General features: G+C 33.7%; 1 pseudogene; it reads right to left on the bottom strand.

Annotated features, from left to right (window-relative positions):
• Positions 1-5,535: 5,535 nt before the first annotated feature.
• Positions 5,536-18,721, bottom strand: LOC145957205 (uncharacterized; annotated as a pseudogene).
• Positions 18,722-24,339: the final 5,618 nt, after the last annotated feature.

Raw genomic sequence — 24,339 nt, 5'->3', positions numbered from 1 at the left:
AAAGCGTGCATAAGGACGAAGAAAAGCATGAGTAAAATATTGTGTTGCTGAAAAGCAAGAGTTGAGAGAAGGGAAAGCCAATGAGGTGGGAACACGTGGAGGACGATGGAGGCATTGTTTTTTCTGCTGATACTGTGGCACATGGGTGGTGGGTGCCTAAGAACACGCCTGATTGATTGGTGGGCCAGGATCAACAGATATGTACTTTTAAATTGAAAGGGAAATTTTTTTGTTAAGGAAAATGATAGTTCTAAGATTTGGGATTCCTCTAAATTATTATCAACTTTTGATAGATAAAAAGAAGCTTAAAATTCTTATTTGGTCTCTTATAATATTTTTTTGTTTCAATTTAGTTTCATTTTAATTTTTTGTTTTAATTTGATCCTCAATAATTTAAATTATTGTAATTTGGTACTTCCGTCTAAATGATTTAAACGGAATTAATTGTTGGCCATATAGATGTCAGGTGGATGCCACGTAGATATCACGTAGATGGATGCCAAATTTCTTAAATACACCTGGAACCAAAACGGCCTGTTCTGAAACCAGAACGGCCCGTTCTGGTTGCATTCTTGGTGTGTAAATTTTGTACCTGGAACGGACCATTCTAGATGCAAAATTTACACACTAATAGTGTAACCAGAACAGGTCGTTCTGGTTTTGTGAATCGTGCAAGGAAAAAGACCTCAGGTACAAAACATTTCAAACACTAAATTTAGTAATATTGTCAATGGGGATTGATAACTTCAATTGCTAAACATTTGGGCTATACAATGTATTATTAAGGACGATGAAGTGTATCACTAAGGACAATGGTAGCAGGTTTTATTTCATTGTTAGTCAAGTTGGAGTGAACCACTTACTACTAAATTGATACTATACAGCCAAGGATGAAACGAAACGATGTTTCCCCTTGAAGTTACTAACGATGTACCCCAACAATAACAACCTGTTTTTGAGGAGGTACAACCTGAATTTTTGTGGTTTAGGGTTTCCCTTCAGCGTTACCCAAATGATTTCCTTTCTCAGTAATTTCTTTGAACTTTTTTAGTATATGTTATGTTCTGAATTTTTGTTTTCAATTTCTGAACCATGTTTCTGTCTTTGAATTTATGATATGTTATAAATTTTTATTTTCAATTTTTGAATCATATTGCAGAATTTTGGTCAACACATGCATGAAGTTGGCGTTCTGGAACGGGCCGTTCTGAATCCAGAACGACCCTTTCTAACACTAGAACGGCCCGTTCTGATGCACTCATGGTGTGTTAAATTTACATTTGGAACGACCCGTTCCAGTTGCAAAATTAACACATAACATGTGCAAGCAGAACGGGTCGTTCTGGTTCCAGGTGTATTCATGAAATTTGGCGTCCACCTATGCATCTACGTGGCATCCACCTGACATCCACGTGGCTAACAGTTAACTCCGTTTAAATCATTTGGACAGAAGTCCTAAATTGTAATAATTTAAATTATTGGGGACCAAATTGAAATCAAAAATTAAAGTGGGACTAAATTAAAATAAAAAAATATTATAAGGGACCAAATAAAGGTTTTAACCAAAAAAGAAAGAAAGAAAAAACTCAGTCAGTTACCTGAAAAAATATAATAAATTATGAATTTATATCTCTAACTTTTAAAGATAATTGATAATAATACTTATTTTCCTTATTAAAATAAATTACCTGTTTTAAAATAGGTAAATCTAACATGTTATTATTATATAACTTTTTTTTTAATCGAGTACTTTATGGTATTTGTTAAAAGTTAATGATTGAAAATATTAAATAATAACAAATTTCTTTAATGTAATGAATATTATAATTTTTTTAAATACTTATTAATTAATTTACTTCATTTAATATATCCTTAAAATATATTTCTCTGTATACAAATTGAGATAACTATTTTGAAGAAGAATACTTTGAGGAACTATTATTCAATAAGAGTATTTGTTTTTTAAAAAAAAAATTACGAGAATATTTTTAGGGAAAAAAAATTAAATTGTCATCTCTTTATAATTGTTTTTATTTTTTAATTTTACATAAAATTTTAATATTTTTAAAAATATGAATGATTAAAAATAATCTTCTATGTTATAATTTATATTATTTATTATAAATTTTAATTTATCAAATAAATATTACATATTTATTTTGTGTTACATACATACTAAACTACAAGTTTGCTTTTGGGAGAAAGGTTGAGGTAGTTTTTGATCATAAAATGGTAGCTAGGTAGTGAATGATACTCTCATGTCTAGTACTATCAGATATGAAAACAATGGCATGCGGGAGATTCTCAACCAAGCACCACTGTTAGTGGTTAAAAATATGGTGTAACATCCCATTTTTTAAAATAAATAATAAATAAATTAGAATAATTAGATATAAAAGAATAATATCTTATTAATAAAATAAAAAGGGAGAGAGAGCTTATCATAAGTTTTTAGGTAGACTCTAGGCTTAACTTGAAGGCTAATTCAAATAGGAGAGGTTAGAAAGGGTTGGGTCATTTTGCATGTATCCTGAAACCCTAAGAATTCATAGAAGGAGAAACAAAAGAGGTCGTGGGGGAAAAACGTGAATTGACGGTAGAGGCTATTAGAGGAACATTACTTCTCGAGAATCATCACTCCAGGTAAGGGATGAGAATTATCAAGTCCTAAGTATGTATGAGGGATAGGGGTAGACAGACTAATCTTAAGCCTCTTAAGTTATTTGTTTAGGGGGTTTCTTAAGTATGAAATTGATTGAAATTATATTATTGTTGTGTGTTATGACTCGTAATTGGTTTGGATTGATTACATTGATATTGAGATTGTGTGTTTTAAGGGTTAGGGTTATTATGTATGAATTTTGGTGTTTTTGAGTGTATGATTTAAAGATTTAGTGTGATTTGTTTGATTATAAAAATTTTGGTACAAACACATCTTGGTATTTAGATGAATGTTCTCTGTGAGATTAGCCAACTAAGGTTTTGTTTGATAGGTTGGAAAGTAGACATTTGGAGATACATCTTAGACACAAGAAATATATAAAAATGTTAAGAAACGAGTGAGTTATGTGAGTCACAAGATGAGTCTCATGTTTGCTGTGCAAAATATAATGTATGACACTTATAAGCATTACTAGAGCCCTTAGATGGTCGAATTAGGTTTCATGTTACTGATAAGAGTTGTAGGCTAGGATCTTAGCTTTTCAATGACACTAGAATCACCCAAAAAAGAAAGTCTAGAACTTAATTTATGATCAAATTAGTGAGAAAATATCAAGCTGTCAAAGTTAGGCTTAAATACTCCAATTTTGTAGTTTTTAAAAAATAATAGATGACAAAATTTTTTATGTCAACATAAAAGTCATAAACAATAATCTTAACTTTATAATAAAATTAATATCAACCTAATAGCATAGATACATTTATAGATAACATGCTTAAACCATATGAAATTATAGAAACTTAAGATAAGAATAAAAAAGTTGAGTTATATTGGTGAACTATTTTATATTGGTTTAGATCAATTAAATTAATATTGAGATTGTGTGTTTTGAGGGCTAGGATTGTTATGTATGAATTTTGGGGGTTTTGAGTGTATGATTTATAGATTAGGTTTGATTTGTTTGATTCTAAAAATTCTAGTACAAACACATCTCGATATTTAGATGAATGATCTATATGAGATTAACCAAATAAGGTTTTATTTTATAGGTTGGAAAGTAAACATTTGTGACTACAATTTAGAACAAGAATTACATAAAAATGTTAAGAAACGAGTGAATTATGTGAGTCACAAGATGATTCTCACATTCTGTGCACGAAACATAATGTCTGACACTTATAAGCATTCCGAAAGCCCTTAGATGGAAGAATTAGGTTTCATGTTATTTTTAAGAGTTATAGGATAGGATGTTAGCTTTTCAATGGCGCTAGAATCACAAAAATAAAAAAAAAAAAGGTTTAGAACTCAAGTTATGATCAAATTAGTTAGAAAAGGTCAAGTTGTTGGATTTAAGCTTAAACACTCTAGTTTTGTAATTTTTAAAAATAATAGATGATAAAATCAACTCTTAAGGTCAACATAAAAGTTGCATATAATTATCTTAGCTTTATAATAATATTAATATCAACTTTATTGCATAGGTACATCTTTAGATAACATGCTTAGACCGTATGACATTATAGAAACTTAAGATAAGAATAAATAATTTCTTAGTTATATTGGTGAGTTGTTTTATTCCTTAAGTTCCTATATGTTACATGATTAATGATAATGTATAATATTATGGTGTTTGATGATGATTATGATGATGATGATAGGAGATTGGTACCATGGCCAACTGTAACACTTTGATAGGATCCTAATACACATCCCTTAGTAAAGTGTTTTGGGGGGATCATTGTTGCAGAATGGTCCCTACACTATTATATAGGGTGGTATCATTCCATTACTCCTAGACTATGTTGTACACTTGATGATGAGGAGGAGATTGGTACCACATGTATGTAGAGTTAGGAGCATTATCTCATGAGTCTTAATTGATGAATATGATGTTTTTGTGATTGATGGAATGATGGTGATAAATGCAATGTACTATGTTAATTAATATTGTATGGGGGAATTGATGAAAGTGTGTCTTTATGATGTAATTTTTGTATGAATTGTATGTGTGCATGGTTATTTTTATGCTTCATATATGTTGTGATGAATGAGATGTATTCTCACTCCCCGTGTTTATATTGTTTGTATTTGGGTTGAATGCCATTTGTAGGTGTAAAACATGTACAAGATGATGAGTTTGAAGATGGAGAACCATAAAGAGGGGTTTTGCTTTGATAGTGTGACATTGGGATTGATCTTTTGGATAAATGATTATTTTAAGTTATATTTCTTTTTATGTTTATTTTATTGTCATAACTTTTTTTATTTAAAAGGTTATTCTTAATTTTGATTAAATAATTTTTAATAAGTTTTATACGGTTTAAGTAATGGTTATGAATATGAACCGCTTTACATGTTTTATGAAAAGAATCATTATAATTTATTTTTAATTCCAATTTTTTTAATATTTTATTTATTAAATCGATTGGGATAGAAGGGTGTCACATATGGAGCCTAAATTTGATTCCCATTAAACAATTGTTATAATTTTTTCAATATCTTTTTTTTTTGAAAAAAAAAACCTAGTTTGTTAATATGAATCCTGATTTATTAATATGACTCTTTATTAGGTAAGAGTACAACATCTTTAAATTACTTATGCTCTGTTGTAATTCAGGAATTGTGTGAATTGTTGTACACACCAATCTTATTTATAGAGAGAATACAATAAATGATAAAGATATTAATCTCTAATATTATGGAAACTAATCTAATCATATCCCTAATTGATAGCGAGGATAATAACCATAATATCTGTATCAACAATATCTATAATATATCCACAATATCTGTAACACTCCTCCTCAAGCTGGAGCATATATATCATATGCACCGAGCTTGTTACAAATGTAATCAACCCGAGGCCCTTTAAGCTATTTTGTGAACACATCTGCTAATTGGTCACTGGAGCTAACAAATTCAGTGGTGATCTCTCTTGAGAGCACTTTCTCTTTTACAAAATGACAATCTATTTCTATGTGCTTAGTCCGTTCATGGAAGACTAGATTGGAGGCAATGTGGAGAGCAGTTTCATTATCATAGATGAGTTTAGTTCCCTAAGTGTCTCCAATTTGAAGTTGCTTGAGAAGTTGTTGTAGCCATGTAATTTCACTTGCAGCTGCTGCCATAGCATGATATTCAGCTTTCACAATGGATCTAGCAACTGTAGTTTGCTTCTTGCTTCTCCATGAAATCAGGTTGCCTCCAATTAAAAGACAATAGCTAGAGGTATACCTTTTGTCTGATGGTGATCCTACCCAATCAGCATCTAAGTAACAAACAATTTTGGAATTGCCTTTGTCCTCGTATAGTAGTCCTCGACCCAGTGCCTTCTTGATATATCTGAGGATCCACATTGCTATAGTCTAATGACTATCACAAGGATCGTTAATGAATTGGCTTACCACACTTACTGGGAATGCGATGTCTGGCATGGTGATAGTAAGATAGTTAAGTCTGCCAACAAGTCTACGATATCTCTCTGGGTCATCTAGTGGCTTTCTCCTTGACCCGAAAGAAGCTTGAGGTTGGAATCCATTAGAGTATCACTGGGGCGGTAGTCAACCATACTAGTCTCAATGAAAATGTCTAGAGCATATTTTCTTTGGAAAATGGAAATACCAGAAGTGGAGTGAGCAACCTCAATCCCCAAAAAATATCTAAGTGGACCAAGGTCTTTCATCTAAAATTGGCTTTGAAGGTAAGATTTTGAAGTGTCAAATACCATCAGAGTCATCACCAGTAAGGACAATGTCATCAACATACACCACTAAATAACTACAATGTCCATATGAGGAGTGAAGGAAGAAAATAGAGTGGTCATCCTCATAGCGAGTCATACCAAACTCAATCAAGGCGAAGCTGAAGCGTCCAAACCAAGAATGAGGAGATTTCTTCAAGCCATAAAGAGAACAACCAAGACGACAAACAAGGTGAGTCTCACCAGAAGCAATAAAGCCAGGGGGCTGTTCCATATAAACTTCTTGCAATTCACCATTTAAAAAGGCATTTTTAATATCCAATTGGTGTAGCGGCCAATGACGAATTGCAGCCATAGCAAGAAACAAGCGAACAGACGTCATCTTGGCAACAGGGGAGAAAGTATCCCCATAATTTAGGCCATAGATTTGAGTATAGCCCTTTACAACCAATAGCGCTTTAAAGCGATCAATGCTACCATCCAGCGCAACTTTCACTGTGTACACCCATCGAAAACCAACGGTAGACTTGTCGGGTGGTAAAGGTACCAACTCCCACGTTCCACTAGTCTGCAAAGCATCCATTTCATCCAGCAGCGCTTATCTCCACTGAGAATTAGCCATAGCTTCACCTGTAGACTTAGGATAGACACAAAATCCAAAGAGGAAATAAAAGAAAAGTAGGAAGGAGACAATCGATGACAAGAAAGAGTATAAGCATATAAAGGATGAGGATTGCAGGTAGATCGAATACCTTTACGAATGGCAATGGATAACTCAGGCAAAAGATGTTCAAGTCTAGGAGGCGTTATCAGATAGTCGTTAAAGCAAAAGATGAAGCTGGGGGAGCTGTATATGGAACCACTTGTGGGTGTCGTCTCCTATGCTGATAGACAAGTAATGGTGGTAGATTAGTAACTACAGCCAGAGCCGGAGTTAGAATAGTAGGTTAATCATCCAAAGAAGTATGACTAGTAATATCTGTTAGAAAAGAATGGTCAAATCCAAGAGGGGGGGGTGAATTGGATTCAATGACCCTTTAAAAATTTATCAGAGTTTTTGGATCTTCACTTTCAATTACAAACTTTTCTATGACAGAATTCTCACTTGAAGCACTTCTCAAGACTTGTTATGATAATATGAATGCAATATGCTAACTTGATTACAACATCATGAGGTTCATCAACAATGTTCAATTTACAGATTTAAAACATCAAGAATTACATTCACTTGTTAATCAAATTTTATCTTCCTTAAAACTCAATCAAGAAATTACAAAACAAGAGATAAGGTTGAAGAAGATTGCACAAGTCTTTTATACTGGTTCAGCCACTCCACATGTGACCTACATCCAGTCCTTAATCACCACCTGATTAAGATTTTTCCACTATCTTTAAGTAAGAAGGTTTACAAGCAAACACACATGCATATACTTCACTACTAAAAGATAATCACTTTCTTGACCCCAAGAAAGTACCCCTTGTAGATCCCACTACAAGAACCTTAATCACTTGAGAAACCCTTCTCAAGATTTTCCACAAAGATTCACAAAGAAACAAAAATGAAACGAATTCACCTGGAATTCTTGAACAATTCTTTGTCCTTCTCTTTCAAGAGTATGATGATGATGATGATTTTCACAAGTTCTTTCACAAATGTTTTTCTTCTTGGAATTTCACAAAGAAACCTTTCCAAGATGTCACACAGACTCTCTAAAGTGCTTTTAGAAGTTGATTATCAGTTCTCACTCAATTGTCTTATGTTTCAAAATAGTTCAAGTCTATTTATAAAAGTTCAAACCCAGATAATCGATTATTTTAAAGAATAATCGATTATTTTGTTCTTCAGATTTCTGGAAATCAACCAAGAACAATTTAATCGATTATTTAGCTGGATAATCGTTTATTCCAGAGAGTTGTTTCTGAAATAATCGATTATTTTGGCAAATAATCGATTATTACAACAAGGCATTCCACTTAGCCCATTTGCTGAAATAATCGATTATATTTAACAATAATCGATTATTTTGAGTCAATTCTTAAAACTTCATTTTAAGTCTCAAAATAATTTTCCAATGTTCTCAACTCATCATCATCTACTCCCTACTTGATTTTAGACAAGATTTGCTTAATGCACAAAGCACACACACAAGAACAAATATAACAATTCTTTTATAACACTTTATTTCCTAAACACTATTACATAGCTATACTTCAAAGCATTTTTCTTGAACTTCCTTGACTTTGTTTTTGTGTTCAATGTTGTTGTTGCACACTTGTTGTCTCCGGCTGTTGTGATCATCAAAACTCTTTTTCAGCTCTCCTAAGCTCAACAATCTCCCCCTTTTTGATGATGACAACCCATGACAACCCACGGACAATGATATCAATCCATAATGCACTTTGTGCCTGCTTCTTATTGTGTCATGAACCAAAACCTGTACAACACACACACACACAAAGCACAATACCTGCAACAAAAACTCAACACACAATACCATTTCTCCCCCTTTGGCATTATCAAAAACAAAGTAAGCCAAGGTTAATAATTATAAGCCATGTATAGAATTTTTCAGCAGCTCAAACCAAATCAGTTGCTCATTATTCAACCATACTTCAAACCGAAATAAACCAATGTGTGATGCCAATTGTGCACCATACCACAAACCAAATCAAATCAAGTCAAGATATCCATTATCTCAGTACAAAAACAGAGTATTTCAAATAATCACATTACAACATATATGCTCACCAAAAACAGAGCATTGTGCACCAGCATTCCAAAATAACCTTTGGAATCAAAATCAAGCCAATCACATAAGCAAACCAAACTTCAAATTCATCAAACTTAAATTGTTCAACATCAAAAACAATAAACTTGTTCAGGAATTAAAATCATTACAACCCAATTGAACTTATAAATTGTTCCAAACGTAAATTTAAAAACGACACAGAATAACAAAAACAGAAATCACTCCTCATCCTCCGGAATTCCAAGCTGAGTCTTCGGAGGGATGATTCTCCGACCGGCATACCATTCGAAGTAGTATTCTTGGGCCTTCTCATCGGCGAACCACTTCGAGATGAGTTGCTCCGAGGGAAGAGGGCGCTTGCTCCCCCTCACTTCCAGCTTCTTGGGTCTCTTGGAGGAAGATGCCATGGTTGGGTCTTGGAGAAAGATGAAGAAGAAGAGGGATTTGAGAGGTTTTGAGAGAGTTAGGGTTTGGAGGGTTTGGGAAATAATGAGAGAATGAGAGAATGAGATAATGAGAGGTTCTGAGAAGATTTTAAGGTGTTTGCACGTTCTGGGTATGGAAAAAGTGGGTAGTTTTATGAGTTGGCGCGGAGTTAACCGTTTTAAGAAAATTTAAAAAAAAAAACCGCCCAAATAATCGATTAGTTGTGCAAATAATCGATTATTTGCATCAGTAAACTCAGTTTAAACCACTTTCTGATATGGATAATCGATTATTTTAAGGATAATCGATTATTACAGAGGGTTCATTTTCCTTATACTCCTCAGATAATCGATTATTGACTGAAATAATCGATTATTTCAGTGACCTTTGAGTTTCTTCTTATCAAATAATCGATTATTATCCAAATAATCGATTATTCCAGTGACTTTTGAGTTTCTTGCTTACCAGATAATCGATTATTACCCAAATAATCGATTATTTCCGAAACTCTTGGAATTCTTCATGTTCCAGATAATCGATTATTTCCTCAGATAATCGATTATTTTCATGAGTCACTTTAAGATAATCGATTATATCTTAAGATAATCGATTATTCCAGTGATGATTTGTTTCACTGAAAATTTTAACTTCTCAAATTTCACCAAGTCTTGTTTGCAACTTCCAAATATTATCTTCCACACATCTCTTGTATTCATTCTCACAACATAATCAATTCAAACTTGTTTCACTAATTATTCCCAACTCAATTCTCAATTGATTAAACCTCTCTCTAGGTAGAGGTTTTGTGAAAATATCAGCTAGTTGTTTGGTTGTCTCTACAAACTCCACAACACAATCATTCCTTTGAACATGATCTCTCAAAAAGTGGTGTCTTATCTCAATATGCTTAGTCCTAGAGTGCAAAATTGGATTTTTGGTCAGATTTATTGCACTTGTGTTATCACACCTCAAAGGAATCTTGTTCAACTCAATTCCATAGTCTCTTAATTGTTGCTTCATCCAAAGGATTTGAGCACAACAACTTCCAGCTGCTATATACTCAGCTTCAGCTGTACTTAAAGCAACACAAGCTTGCTTTTTGCTATGCCATGAAACAAGTGCACTACCTAACAAGTGACATGTTCCACTTGTGCTCTTTCTGTCTAGCCTGCACCCAGCAAAATCTGAATCTGAGTAGCCAATTAGACTCAATGATACTCCTTTTGGATACCACAAACCAACATTAGTTGTACCCTTCAAATACTTAAGGATTCTCTTTACACTTTTCATATGAGATTCTTTAGGATTTGCTTGAAATCTTGCACATAGGCACACAACAAACATTATATCAGGCCTACTTGCTGTCAAGTATAAGAGTGATCCTATGATACCTCTATATTTTGAATTATCAACAGCAATTCCTTTCTCATCTAAGTCAAGATTGCAATTGTTTGATATTGGTGTGGCAGCCTCCTTACACCCTTCCATACCAAACTTTTTCAAAAGTTCATTGCAATACTTGCTTTGACTTATGAAAGTTCCATCATGCATTTGTTTGATTTGTAATCCCAAAAAGAAGGTAAGTTCTCCCATCATTGACATCTCAAATTCTCCTTGCATTGTTTTGGCAAATTCTTTACAAAGAGAGGAATTTGTAGATCCAAACACAATATCATCCACATATATTTGCACATACATTGTATCATTTTTAAATCTCTTAACAAACAATGTATTGTCCACCTTTCCTCTTTCATAATCATTCTCAATTAGAAATTTGCTCAACCTATCATACCAAGATCTAGGAGCTTGCTTCAAGCCACAGAGTGCCTTTTTGAGCTTGTACACATGATTAGGATTTTTGAAGTCCACAAATCCAGGTGGCTGTTCCACATACACTTCCTCTTGTATCAGCCCAATGAGGAAAGCACTTTTTACATCCATTTGATAAAACTTGAAATTCTCAATTGATGAATAAGCAAGAAGTAGTCTAATAGCTTCAATCCTTGCTACAGGGGCAAAAGTCTCATCATAGTCAATTCCTTCTTCTTGATTATATCCCTTAGCCACTAATCTTGCCTTATTTCTAAGAATTATTCCTGATTCATCAAGCTTATTTCTGAAAACCCACTTGGTTCCAATAATTGGATAATCTTTTGGTAATGGCACTAAATCCCACACTTCATTTCTTTCAAACTGATTTAGTTCCTCTTGCATAGCCATTAACCAATGCTCATCTTTAAGTGCTTCATCAATGTTCTTAGGTTCAACTTGTGAAACAAATGCCATAGTGTTGCAAATATTTTTGATAGCACTCCTAGTTGTAACACCTTTACCAATATTTCCAATTATGTTATCTATTGATAATTCTCTAGAAGTCTTCCACTCTTTTGGCAATTGTTCACATGTTACCTTTTCTTTCTCATGTGATACACTCTCCTTAGATTTTTCATTTGGTTCACTCTCCAATAGGGGTTGATCAAGCAATTCATTTAAATCTTCAATTTCTGTTTGCCTTGTCTCTTGCTTATTTACTTCATCAAATACTACATGAACAGATTCCTCTACCACTAAAGTTCTCTTATTGTAAATTCTATAAGACTTACTATTTGTAGAGTATCCTAGAAATATTGCTTCATCAGCCTTTGCATCAAACTTCCCAAGTTGTTTTTTCCCATTGTTCAGCACATAACACTTGCAACCAAACACTCTAAAATAGGAAATGTTAGGCTTCTTTCCTTTATAGATTTCATAGGGTGTTTTCTTTAAAATAGGCCGAATTAGAACTCTATTTAACACATGACAAGCTGTGTTAATAGCATCAGCCCAAAAGTATTTTGGTAGGTTTGTTTCATTTAACATTGTTCTTGCAAGTTCTTCTAAGGACCTATTTTTCCTCTCAACAACCCCATTTTGTTGAGGTGTCCTAGGTGCTGAGAAATTATGGTTTATACCATGTTCCTCACAGAATTTTTGAAACATGATGTTTTGGAATTCACCTCCATGATCACTTCTTATAGAGGTGATGTTTGAACACTTCTCATTTTGAACAAGCTTAGCAAATTTTCTAAAGGCAGTAAAAGCATCATTTTTATTTGCAAGAAACATAACCCATGTAAATCTTGAGTAGTCATCTACAATCACTAAGCCATAGTAGTTTCCACCTAAGCTCATTGTTCTTGATGGACCAAACAAATCCATGTGAATTAATTGCAAAGGTCTAGATGTTGAAATCTGATTTTTGCTTTTAAAACTAGCCTTCACTTGCTTGCCCTTTTGACAAGCATCACATAATTTGTCTTTTCCAAACTTGAGTTTAGGTAGACCAACCACCAATTCTTTCCTACTCAATTTATTCAAGTGATCCATGTGAATATGTGCAGCTCTCCTATGCCAAAGCCATGTGCTTTCTTCTTGAGTTATTAGACATTTAGTGTTTGACATTGATATAGAATGCTCTAAGTCTAGCATGTATATGTTGTCAATCCTTTTTCCTATAAATCTGATTTCTTTACTCCTTTTATCACAAATTAGGCAACATGTATTGTCAAATTCAATTTTAAAGCCTTTGTCACTTAATTGACTTATACTCAGCAAATTGTGCTTCAAGCCATCAACAAGCAATACATTTTCAATCAATGTTTGAGAGGAGGAATTACCAATATTTCCATGACCAAGAATTTTGCCTTTATTGTTGTCACCATAGGTAACATACCCTTCATTCTTCAATTTCAGACTTGAGAATTTGGAGGGATCCCCGGTCATGTGCCTTGAGCAGCCGCTATCAAGATACCACAGCAAATTTTTGGCCCTCAAGCATTCCTACAAAATAAATTCAGAGGAAAAATTTAGGTACCCATGTGGAGGGTCCTTGTTGGTTAGTTCTCAGCCCTTGACTCTTCTCAACCCAAATCATTTTTCCACTTGGAACTCCAAATTTTCTTGAGTAACAGTTCCTAATAGTATGACCCATTTTACAACAATAAAAACAAGTTGCTTGTTTAGAAAAGTTACTTTTGAGTTTTCTAAAATTTTGACTTTTCACAAAAGCTACTTTCCTAGACTCAAATGGTATGCTTGTGCTTGGATTAAAGCCAAGTCCACTCCTATCAAAAGTGTTTCTTTGTTTTCCCAAAAGAATTTTCAAATTTGCATTTCCCTTTGTGAACCTTGCAAGTGTGAATTTTAAATCAGCATTTTCCTTTTCAAAAACTTTGCAATGTTCACAAACATCTTTTAAGGAATGAGCTTCACTAAAGTTAAACATAGTTTGAAGATCATCATGCTCATGCTTCAAATCTTCAAATTTTTGTTCAGCTTTAATTAAAGCATTTTCATACCATTTCAGCTTGTTTTTCAATTTTAAATTTGAGGCACCTAATTTGACAGCCTCTTCATGAATTTGAATGAAAGCTTCTTGAAGTTGGTCATAATCAGGATTTGATTCAAGGTCTGAGTCACTTACTATTGTGTCTTGTGCAGTTCCAGCCATCAAACACAGATTGTTTTCCTCACTTTCAGATTCTCCACTTGTTGTGCTTGAGTCATTGTCTTCCCAAGCAATATAGGCTCTTTTTCCTTTTGCATTTTTCTTAAACTTCTTCTCCTCTTGTTGCTTCTTTAAGATATTTGGACAGTCAGCTTTCATGTGTCCAGGCTTTCCGCATTCAAAGCAATTGAAGGAGGAGGAGGATGCTTCCTCTTTCTTGTTTGGCTTTTTGTTGAACTTATAGGGAGAGTTTCTTTTTCTTCTTATAAACTTTCTGAATTTCTTCACTAGCAGGTTGAAATTTTCGGTTTTGGAGTCATCGGAGCTTGTTTCTTCATATACCTCTTTTCCTTTGGCAGTTTTTAAGGCCTTCAATGACACTCCTTTACCTTTCTTGTCTTGCTGCTCATGTTCATCAAATATGTGCAGCTTTTGTTCATGCTCCCTTAATTTTCCAAAGAGAGTAGCTAATGTTAAGGAGGTCAAGTCCTTTGATTCTTCAATGGTTGTCACCTTTGCTTGCCATGTTCTATCCAAGCATTGCAGCACTTTTAGATTCAACTCTTCCTTTTCAAATTTCCTGCCAAGATCAACAAGGTGATTTATCAAATGTGTAAATCTTTTTTGAAAATCAGAGATGGATTCACCATTTTGCATTCTAAACAATTCATATTCTCTAATGAGAGTATGTTTTCTTGATCTTTTGACATCACTTGTTCCTTCATGAGTGACTTGCAAGGTGTCCCACATTTCTTTAGCTGATGAACATTGTGAAATCCTGAAAAATTCATCAATAGACAATGCAGATGTGATTATATTTTTTGCTCTCTTATCATGTTGGGCTCTTCTCCTTTCCTCATCACTCCACTCACTCCAATGTTTCTCCTTAAGCTCACCATCATCATTCTTTTTCATTGGAACATAGGGTCCATTTTCTATAGCATCCCATACAGCAATATCAATAGCTTCAATGAAAATTCTCATCCTAATTTTCCAATAGACATAATTTTCACCATTGAAAACAGGAGGTCTATGTATAGAGACACCCTCACCATAGGGTAGCTTGTTGTTGGCCATTTTTAAGTCTTGAACAACTCTCAAGAACCTTGCTCTAGATACCAATTGTTAGAAAAGAATGGCCAAATCCAAGAGGGGGGGTGAATTGGATTCAATGACCCTTTAAAAATTTATCAGAGTTTTTGGATCTTCACTTTCAATTACAAACTTTTCTATGACAGAATTCTCACTTGAAGCACTTCTCAAGACTTGTTATGATAATATGAATGCAATATGCTAACTTGATTACAACATCATGAGGTTCATCAACAATGTTCAATTTACAGATTTAAAACATCAAGAATTACATTCACTTGTTAATCAAATTTTATCTTCCTTAAAACTCAATCAAGAAATTACAAAACAAGAGATAAGGTTGAAGAAGATTGCACAAGTCTTTTATACTGGTTCAGCCACTCCACATGTGACCTACATCCAGTCCTTAATCACCACCTGATTAAGATTTTTCCACTATCTTTAAGCAAGAAGGTTTACAAGCAAACACACATGCATATACTTCACTACTAAAAGATAATCACTTTCTTGACCCCAAGAAAGTACCCCTTGTAGATCCCACTACAAGAACCTTAATCACTTGAGAAACCCTTCTCGAGATTTTCCACAAAGATTCACAAAGAAACAAAAATGAAACGAATTCACCTGGAATTCTTGAACAATTCTTTGTCCTTCTCTTTCAAGAGTATGATGATGATGATGATTTTCACAAGTTCTTTCACAAATGTTTTTCTTCTTGGAATTTCACAAAGAAACCTTTCCAAGATGTCACACAGACTCTCTAAAGTGCTTTTAGAAGTTGATTATCAGCTCTCACTCAATTGTCTTATGTTTCAAAATAGTTCAAGTCTATTTATAAAAGTTCAAACCCAGATAATCGATTATTTTAAAGAATAATCGATTATTTTGTTCTTCAGATTTCTGGAAATCAACCAAGAACAATTTAATCGATTATTTAGCTGGATAATCGTTTATTCTAGAGAGTTGTTTCTGAAATAATCGATTATTTTGGCAAATAATCGATTATTACAGCAAGGCATTCCACTTAGCCCATTTTCTGAAATAATCGATTATATTTAACAATAGTCGATTATTTTGAGTCAGTTCTTAAAACTTCATTTTAAGTCTCAAAATAATTTTCCAATGTTCTCAACTCATCATCATCTACTCCCTACTTGATTTTAGACAAGATTTGCTTAATGCACAAAGCACACACACAAGCACAAATATAACAATTCTTTTATAACACTTTATTTCCTAAACACTATTACATAGCTATACTTCAAAGCATTTTTCTTGAACTTCCTTGACTTTGTTTTTGTGTTCAATGTTGTTGTTGCACACTTGTTGTCTCCGGCTGTTGTGATCATCAAAACTCTTTTTCAGCTCTCCTAAGCTCAACAATATCCTCAGAGAAGAAAGGAGAGGATGACTCAAAGAAGGAAATGTCAGCGGAAACAATATAGCGTTGAAGTTGTGGACAAAAGCAACGATACCTTTTCTGGAGTCGAGAATACCCAAGAAATATACACTTGAGGGACCTAGTAGAAAATTTATCTTTACCTGGGGTTAGAACATGGACAAAACATGTACAACCAAAGACACGAAGTGGAACAGGATAAATATCATTTTGTGGATACAATATGGTGTATAGGATTTGATTTCTGAGAACAGAGGAGGGCATGCGATTAATCAAGTAACAAGTAGTAAGAATTGCATCACCCCAGAAGCGAAGTGGAACCATATGATGAAGGAGAAGAGTACGAGTTGTCTCAACCAGGTGACAATTTTTGCGTTCAGCTACACCATTTTGTTGTGGTGTTTGGGCACAAGAGGTCTGATGAAGAATATCCTAGGAGGAAAGAAAAGACTGGAATTTAGAAGATAAATACTCTTTTGCATTATCAGTGCGTAAGATTTTAATAGATTGATCAAATTAAGAAGCAATTTCAATGAAAAAACTTTGAAAAATGTGAAAAACATCATAACGATGCTTCATTAAAAAAACCTAAGTACAACGCGAAAAATCATCAATAAAAGTAACAAAATAAGAATAACCTAAAATTGAACAGACTCGATTGGGTCCCCAAATATCAGAGTGAACTAGGGTAAATGGTGACGCAACACATTTATTGACACTAGATTGATAAGACTAACAGACATGTTTCCCTAATTGACATGACTCACATTGGATGTTTTTAATGGTGGAAAGGCTAGGAACTAAAAGTCACAATCTCTCCAAACTAGGATGACCAAGACGCTGATGAGCAAGATCGACAGAGGTGGTGACACACCAACCAATGGTGAGAGACGATACAATCCCCCATACTCATGTCCTGCTCTAATTTTCTGTCCAGTACGCCGATCTTGAATAAGAAAAAAATTATTAACAAAAAACACAGAGAAATTAAGGGTACGTGTGAGTTTGCTAATGGTAATTAAATTAAAAGGAAAATAAGGAACAAACAAAACAGAGTGTAAAGGGAGGTGAGGGAGTGTGGGTATTTGACCAATGCCATGAACTTTAATTTGAGAACCATTGGTAAGAGTAATAGGTGGTAAGAAGTCAGAGAAGGACAATTGAGAGAAAAAGGATTGATTACCAGTCATATGATCAAATGCACTAGAGTCAAGAATATTCCAAGGTCCAAGAGAAGAAGAATGAGACATAAAGGCTACAAGATTACCAGAGTGAGCCACGAAAATGGAAAGCGAGGCAGATTGTTGGGCTTCCCGAAGATGAAGGAGATCTTGATAGTTAGAGGCAGAAATAGTGACATCTATAAGAGAGGAAGATCTGGCAAAGGAGGTAGTATTGGGCACATGAGCAATATTCGCTGATGATGACTATTCTCGAGCCTTTTTGCGACAGTTGGCTTCAATATGACCAAAGAAGCGGCAATAATTGCAATGACAATTTTGTTTTCCACGACCTTCGCCACGTCCACTACCACGATCAGATGAGTGGGAAACAAGGGCAGAGGAGTCTGTAGCAGTTGCAGAAGGAGTAGCGACAGTATGAGAAATGGAGAGACGCAACAATTGTTCACTAACAATGTCGTATGTAGGAATAATAGGTAAAACAAAATTTGATTATGGACAGACTCAAGCTTAGGAGGAAGACCAGCAAGTGCAAGAATCATGAAGTACTGGTTTTTTTGTTTCTCAAAGGTCTCCACATCAGATAGATAAGGTATTAAATTATTGTAATCAGCAACCAGACACTCGAGCTTACTCAGATATGTCTGTATGTCTCTATTCTCAAGCTTAGTGGTCATCATAGTGGTGATGACGTTGTAAAGACGTTGAACATCATTAGCGTAAACTTTCTTGGCCTTGTGCCAAACATCGTAACATGTGTTGAATGCTTGATAAGAATGTTGAAAGTTCGGAGCAATATAAAACCAAAGAACCATACATAGTGATGCATCAATTTGCTGCCACTGGTCATGTTTGTCAGTAGCAATCACGAAAAAATGAGTTGTTAAGTGGTCAGCACGTCCTTGAGCATGAAACCAAAGTTGAACCGCAGCTGCCCAAGTGGTATAATTTGTTGCTCTGGTCAACTTCTCACACGGAATCAGAGGGATGTTGGTAAATGTCGTAGTCGAAGTAGAAGCAGCCATGGAAGATGAATGTCAATAGTGGTCGGAGGTCGGCGGTGACAAGCAGCGGCAGTTGGCATGGCAGTGGCTAGAGGTCAATGACAGCAACGACGATTAGAGGCGGCGAACAATGGTGGCCGACAGTCGAAGGTGGTGGCCAGAGGTGAGTGAGGGCCTTTGCAAGAAGAGAGAAAAAAAATTTTAAAAGAAAAACCTAAGCTCTAGATACCATGTTGTAATTCAAGAATTGTGTGGATTGTTGTTCACATAAATCCTTCATAAATATACTTCAATAACCAAATGATTTAAAAATTGAATTTAAAATAATAAAAGTTCAATAAATGTTCCAAAAGAGATCAATATAACTCCAAATACAAATAAACTTCATTTCTAGAAAACCTTTGCCCCAATGTGACACTATCAGTGCACACCCATGACTAAGCTATTGGCATCCTGGATGTCACTCATATCCGGATCTTCCTTACCTAAAACCAATAACAAGATGTACGGTGAAAAAAGAAAATATTTATATACAAGCACATCAGGAAATTCCACAATATAGTTTAATACTACACAATATAAAATCACAAATTCCAACATTTAGACATGTGCAATTTTGTCTATATCCAATCAATAATTTCCATCATCAAATCTCAAGTCATATATGTACACACGTCATCCATATCCACCATATCACACAACCAGCACCATGTCATGTTCACGCCATCGATGTAGTATCACACGCCTAGCGTCATGCCATGCTAACATATGTGCTAATTGCCACACACATCATGCACTATGGCATGCTCACACCACCGTTGTAGCATCACATGCCTAGCATCGTGCCACACTAACATATGTGTCAGGACATCACACAACATCCTCAATTTACAAAAAATACTAAGGTACCTCCATAAATAAAATCTTTCAATTACTCATTAATTTATATAATTAAGGATGTTCATCAATCTACAAGAACCCTAACTTACACAACACATCCTAATAAATCTAATTATCATCTAGATTATCAATTTTACCAAATAATATAACAACCACATTTATAAATCAATATAAAACCCGATTGAATAATCAATTTGACAAAACAACATACCAATTGACAAAACTCCAATCCCTCATGAACCCTAACTCACAAGCACATTTCAATTAATTCAATCTCTCTCCCAAAACATCGATTTTTAACATCTAATACCAGAAATACAATCACCAATACAAGTAGAATTTATTTGAATTACCAAATATACAAATAGAAAACATGATAAAATTACTAAGATTCCTAGGGAACTCTCTCCCTCTACCCATTCCCTCATGTGACTTCACATACAAAAATTCCTTTTTCCCCGTACCTGGTTACATTAATCCAATTATTCTGATGCCATTTGGAAATCATTTCTGAGCACTTCCAGAGTACTTCTTGTCAGAGCTCTTTGTTTCGCCTCTCTTTCTCTCTGAACCTTTCAGAACACAAAATGAGGCAATTAGGATTAACTCTGCCTAACCCCTTTCTTAAAATTAATCCACTGAGCTGGGTCAACCCAACTCACTTATTCCTTTCCTTTCCGACTTGCTTTTCTTTTTTCCAAAATTATAAAATAAAATAAATACATATAAAAAATATTTTTCCTCTATAATAATAATATATTTCTAATCTAAAATATAATAATATAATTTCAATATCAAAATATTCTATAAAATCAACCTTTTAAATTTATAATAAGATATATAATTAGTCGACTCCTAAATTATCCCATAAAACTTATAAATAATTATTTAAAATGATAATAAAAAATACTTATTTAATACATACAAAATAATTATTTAAAATATACAAAATAATATTCCCTTATAATAATAAAATAATTCTGACCAAATACTACATAATAATAGTAATGATATTTTTAAAAAATGGGGTGTTACAAATTACATAAACCTTCAAAGTTCTATACTAGATAGCCTACAAGGCCTATAAATCCCATACAATAAATTCTAAAATAAACAACCAACAAAACAAGACTTATATTGGTAATATAAAGCCTAAGGCCCAATAAGTCTAAAAATAGGCCTAGTAAGGCTTAAGGCCCAAAACTTTAATTTAGAAGGCCAAAAATACAATGCCACAAATATTATGCCTATAACATAAGGCAGATGATAAACACACCTCCACTCTCGTATAAACACACCCCCTTTTAAAAAAAATATATAAAATATCTAAATTACCCTTAAAAAAAAAAAGAAATTCCTAAATTTACATCTCCTTCCCCGCACCTCCCTTCCCCGCATCCCACATCCCCTTTTCCGCACCGCCACAGCCCACCGTCGAACAGCTCGCATTGCTCACTCAGGTTTTCTTCTTTCCTATGTTTCGTACCCCCTTTTCTTTTCTATGTTTCTCGCCAAGCACCTCCCCATAGACATCGTGGCAAAGATCGAAGAGCTTCGGCTGAAATCCTCCCTGGCGCGCCGCTCCTTAGTGCCGCACCACCACCACCACCACCACCACGCTGCTCTCGACCTCGAGGACCAGAAAACCCGTCGCATGAGGCGGGCCCTCGACTCCTCCGACGTTGAACTCGTGAAGCTCATGGTAATGGGAGAAGGCCTCAACCTCGACGAAGCACTGGCCTTACCCTACGCGGTTGAGAATTGCAGCAGTAATTGAACCTATATATTGTTGTTCCAGTCCCGTTAGAGAGATCCAAAACTTGATATTCGGAGCCTATAGATCGATCCCGCGTCTATTCGTTCTCTGACCAGTTCCATATACAGGGACCATGTGCCACCAATAGCAAAACAACTGGCGGCCGAATCCAATGCCAGTCCCAGCAGTGGACTCCATTGACCGAGTATAGGCGCCATTCCGCCCGCCCGAATTGGTTGTTGCTGTTGGGAGACTGAGCTTTATTGATATGATGGAAGAACCCCCGACGGCTAGGCTGTCCTCCCCCTACCGGTGCATCAATCCAGCGCATTTAGACCTGTCCTAGCGGAACCCTATCTTGGTTGGAGAAAGCCAGTCTAGAGAGTATGGTATTTTGTTGGTAATTGCTACTCTTATTTATTATATATTGCGGGGAAGGGGGGCGTGGGGTTAGGGGAAGGGGAGTGCGAGGAACAGGGTGGGGTGTGGGGAAGGTAGTGTAAATTTAGAAATTTTGTTTTTTTTAAAGGTAATTTAGACATTTTATATATCTTTTTTTTAAAAGGAGGTGTATTTATACGAGAGTGGAGGTGTGTTTATCATCAGCCTAATATAATCTACTAATATATGAAAGAACATGGGCTTCATGAACTAGCCCAAGTAAGAAGGAGCTTGGGCCAACCAATCTTTATGTGTAATTTTTTGGAAAGCAAATTGGTGATATCAAATATAAAAAGGAAAGTGTAATATGTAATATAATATAGTATTGACTTATTTCTTTTTATTTTTCTTATCATATATTTTTCTTTTTCTTAATAATAAGGATTGTCCTTGGAATTTCTATCTATCTCTCTCTCTATATATATATATATATAATCTCTTGATTATCTCTATTCTGTTAACCATGATATCTTATGTTCTGCTAGAAATCTTAAAATCAAATTCAAAATCTCTATTTGTTAGTCACTGCAAATGTCTTGGTAATGTGCCATTATTATTAATTTTTTTTTCTTCCATAAAAAAAATTGAGAGTTCAAAGTGAAAGTATAAAAATAAGTAATCAAGTACTATAGTTTTATCTCATTGTTATTTACTCATTAAAGATCTATAATTTGAATCATAGATTATAATTTATTTTTTTTGTCTATACTTGTCTAATTGTTTGGGTTTGAACATGTTGTACAAAAAATAGCCTTCTAGTTATCTTAAATGGAAAAAAAGTAAAAAAAAAATGAAATTTATATACATTCTCAAAAAGGTGCTATGATAAAATTTTTTGTTAAACATCATATAATTTTTCTTCAAAATGATGCATATTTGGTAATCCAGACTCCAAAGCTAAAGTTTTTGAGAATAAAGAACTTTATAAAAATGATGAAGAGCGTGCTATTTTATTTGAAAATAGTGAAAATGAAGATGATTATCATAATGAAATTAAATATATTAATAAAAAAAATTAACATATTCATATTAGACAACTTAGTTAATATAGTTCATTAGACTTTTACAATATAATAACATGAAAAAATCTTAGAAGTGATTTACAAAATAAATTATTATGAAATAAGACTAAATAAGATAAGTATATTATGAGTGATTTTAAGAATATTTTAAACGTCGTAATAATTTTGTAATATATATATATATATATAAAGATAATATTTAAATAATTGAGGGCATCGTAATTTTAATTTCGTCAAAGACTGATCCTAAATGTCAAAGATAATTAATCTCAATATGTATCGCTCGAAGTTATTAAATACTAACTTTGAATCAGTATTATAAACTCTCGAGACTTTAAAGAATAAAACAAATATTTTGGGTAAAATCACATACATGAATTAAACTAAAGTATTTTTCTTTTTGGTGATTTTCATTTAATGAGTTTTTTATATTTAAACTAGTAAATTCAACTTAAATATGTTCTAGTAAATTATGATTTCTATATATATATTCTTTAACCATATAATAAGACATGAATTACATAGAGTAAAAGTTACTATAATGAAGTGATTAACATGAATTTTAATAAAAAAATCATATCAGAAAGTACTAATGATAAGTAAAATAAAGAGAATAAAGAAAAGAAAATGTTATTACACTAAAAACAAAAGAAAAGTTGGTACATAAACACATACATATTCTCCTCGAAATCAAAAGGGATGAGAGTAGACAAAAGGGTGTTTAGAGATATTTGTGAAGTATTTTTGACCCTTAACTCAAGCCCCAATTCAAGTATTTTAAAAAAATTACAACGGTTATTCATTCTAAATTTTGACACGTGTACACCTTTGAATAAATCTTTAATAAATGTTGATAATTTCTCTATCTTTCTTTCTACTCCTTTTCTTGATGTTCGAAGAAATCTGAATTAATAATCCCCTTACCTGAGCCTTCCTCCTTCAATCTTTACTCTTTCATTTTATGAAAAAATCTTCACATAATAGATGTCCCTACAAAAATATTTGTCTCGATTTATTTAAGAGCAAGTATTTTTAAGACAACTCCTTCAACTCATCTATTATTTCAATTAAAACCTATTCTTTATACAACTTATCAAGAGAAATCTCTACATTAAATGATTAAATGTAGTATGACTCCAAATCATACCAAATATCTTTATCCTAACAACCGAGGATTTGGTGGCTGCACTTATCCGTAAAAGCAATCATGAAGCTTCCTTGATCTTTGGAAAATTTAGGTTTAAATTTTAAATATAGTTTAAAAATTGTTTTAAGCCCATATTCTCCTCGTATATATATATATATATATATATATATAATCATCTTTTTTAAACTAAACACTCCTTTCGTTTTCTTGAACTTCAAGAATGACTTCTTCATCAACCTCTACTTCTGCTTCCACTTATGCTTTAGTTATACTCTTCTCCAAACTCAAGCTCCTATATATATATTCCACCACTGATATATAGAGAAAGATAGCCTAACCATGGTGGATGGTACTCAGTTCATCCCCACACTAG

Source organism: Cajanus cajan, chromosome 4 (assembly GCF_000230855.2).
Source record: "Cajanus cajan strain Asha chromosome 4, NIPB_CcT2T_4, whole genome shotgun sequence".
Lineage (NCBI taxonomy): Eukaryota > Viridiplantae > Streptophyta > Magnoliopsida > Fabales > Fabaceae > Cajanus > Cajanus cajan.
This window is presented reverse-complemented; position numbering and strand designations above follow the sequence as displayed.